A 2,944-nucleotide genomic window follows, 5' to 3' on the forward strand; every position below is an offset into this window, starting at 1 on the left:
GCCGAGAGAGGGAGAGGAGAAGTGGGCGGCGGAATTAGGTTGGGGTGGAGAAAGCTACGATCCAAGAAAAATAACTCTTCACCTAATTATTTCCTATTTATATTAAGTGATAATTCCGGCCCAACTCCAACTTAAATAAAATTGTTTCCCTTTCCTTTCAGCACAGCCCTGCTGGGTTCACTTGGTTACCATGGTTCACCATAAGTCGTAGGACCCAATAGGTCTCGGGTTCAATTCCCGCTTAAGCTATTTTCGTTTTCTATTTATTTTTGCTACTTCCGCTACTCTAAAAATTCCATAAAAATATTCTAAAATTCCAGAAAAATCATAGAATATTTCTAAAATAGTTTTGAGAATTTTCGGGCGTTACATGATCCCTGGAGAACATGAAGCTGATCCCTGGACATATGATGAAGCACTCCAAGATAAAAATGCAACATCTTGGCAAAGTGCAATGAACACTAAAATATAATCTATGTATTCTAATCAGGTCTAGGAGCTTGTAGAACCACCAAATGGTGTAAAAGTCATTGGATGTAAATGGATCTACAAAAGGAAAAGAGGAACAGACATGAAGGTGGAAACCTTTAAAGTGAGTCTTGTTGCGAAGGGGTATACTCAGAAAGAGGGAATCGATTATGAGGAAACTGTTGGTTGCTACTCGGAAAGCCTATAGGTTCCACTGTACAAAAATTTTGTACAAAGGTCTGAACCTTTTCCTAGCTACCATATGTTCTTTTAAATTAAATTTTGGATCGTCTGCGGAACTTAACACGTTTGATCCAAAACTTAATCTATTTGTTCTTTTAGGTTTTGACTTGGATCTCCTGCGGAACTTAACACGTTCGACCCAAGTCTCCTTAAGTTATTAATTCCATTAAATATTAATTTCCATAAAAGGTTCCCAGTACTGACGTGGCGAGGCACATGGCCTTCTTGGATATGGGAGCAACCACCACCGACTAGACAAAACCTTTAATAGAAAGCTAATATTTAATTTCCTAAAATAACTTTAGGTTAACCAAAGAGAACAATCAAATCACAAGGAAAAGAAAGAAACAAAAGAACACAACTTCAAAAAACCATATTCGAAATTCTAGAACGTAAGCCTCTTGTATTTGGTATTATTTCCATAAATAACTAGCATGATGCGGAAATAGAAATTACTAGTTATACCTTGTAGAAAAACCTCTTGATCTTCTACCGTATTCCTCTTCTAACCTCGGACGTTGTGTGGGCAACGATCTACCGAGATGAGAAACCACCAACCACCTTCTTCTCCTCCAAGCAAGGTTCGGCCACAAAGGAAGAACTTTACCAAAGAAGAAAATCAAAATACTAACCAAGCTCCAAGAGATGCTAGCTTTCTCTCCTTCTTCTTCTTCTTCTCCAAGTAGTATCCGCAAGAACCACCACAAAGAGGGAGAGAACCACAAGAGGAAGAGAGGGAGAGGGTAATGGCCGGCCACAACACCAAGGAAAAGGGGAGAGAAAACAATAGAGGTTGTGTCTTGTGAAGGCACCCTCACCCCTTCTTTTATATTCCTTGGCCTAGGCAAATTAGGAAATTTAATTACAATAAAATTTCCTTAATTTCCTTGACTTGATTTATTTGAGAAAAATAAAATAAAATTTCCCAAATAAACTCTAATGGCCGGCCACATCAAGAGGAAGCAAAATTGGACAAGTTTTAATCAACAATTAAAACTTTCCTTATTTGTTTCCGGAAATTTTAAAAAATAAAATTTCTCTTTAAAAATCTCTTCATGGTTAATAAAAGGAAATATCTATAATTTTAATTTTATTAACATGTGAATAATTTTAAAGAGAAAATAAAAATCTCTCCAATCTACAAATAAGGAAAGAGATCTAATCTCTTTCTTTAATCTTTTGTAAATCTTTTACAAGAGAGATATTTTAATTTTAATTCTCTTTAAATTATATCTTCCACATAATAATAAAATCTAAAATTAAATTTTCTTTTTAATTAATTATGGCCGGCCCTACTAGCTTGGGTTCAAGCTAGGGCCGGCCACCTTAAACCCAAGCTTAGGCCGGCCCTAGCTTGGTTCCCAAGCTAGCTTAGGCCGGCCCTAGCTTGGTTCCCAAGCTAGCTTGGCCGGCCCCCTTTAGGTGGGTATAGAAGGTGGGTATATGTGGGTATAGTACTCTATAAATAAGAGGCTACGATAGGGACCGAGAGGAGGAATTGGTTTTGGTCTCCCGATAAAATTAAGCATCCCATGTTCGCCCCGAACACACAACTTAATTTTATCAATGATAATTCATTTCACTAGAGAACTATCATTGAACTACCGCACCAATCCCAAATTACATTTTTGAGCTCCTTCTTATTATGAGTGTGTTAGTCTCCCTGTGTTTAAGATATCGAATGTCCACTAATTAAGTGAGTTACTGACAACTCATTTAATTAATATCTAAGTCCAAGAGTAGTACCACTCAACCTTATTATCATGTCGGACTAAGTCCACCTGCAGGGTTTAACATGACAATCTTTATGAGCTCCTCTTGAGGACATTATCAACCTAGTATCACTAGGACACAGTTTCCTTCTATAATCAACAACACACACTATAAGTGATATCATTTCCCAACTTATCGGGTTTATTGATTCATCGAACTAAATCTCACCCATTGATAAATTAAAGAAATAAATATCAAATATATGTGCTTGTTATTATATTAGGATTAAGAGCACACACTTCCATAATAACTGAGGTCTTTGTTCCTTTATAAAGTCAGTATAAAAGAAACGACCTCAAATGGTCCTACTCAATACACTCTGAGTGTACTAGTGTAATTATATAGTCAAGATAAACTAATACCTAATTACACTACGACCTTCTAATGGTTTGTTCCTTTCCATTTTGGTCATGAGCTACTGTTTATAATTTATAAGGTACTGATAACATCATCTTCTGCA

This window comes from Zingiber officinale, chromosome 5B, assembly GCF_018446385.1.
Source record: "Zingiber officinale cultivar Zhangliang chromosome 5B, Zo_v1.1, whole genome shotgun sequence".
In the NCBI taxonomy this organism is placed as follows: domain Eukaryota; kingdom Viridiplantae; phylum Streptophyta; class Magnoliopsida; order Zingiberales; family Zingiberaceae; genus Zingiber; species Zingiber officinale.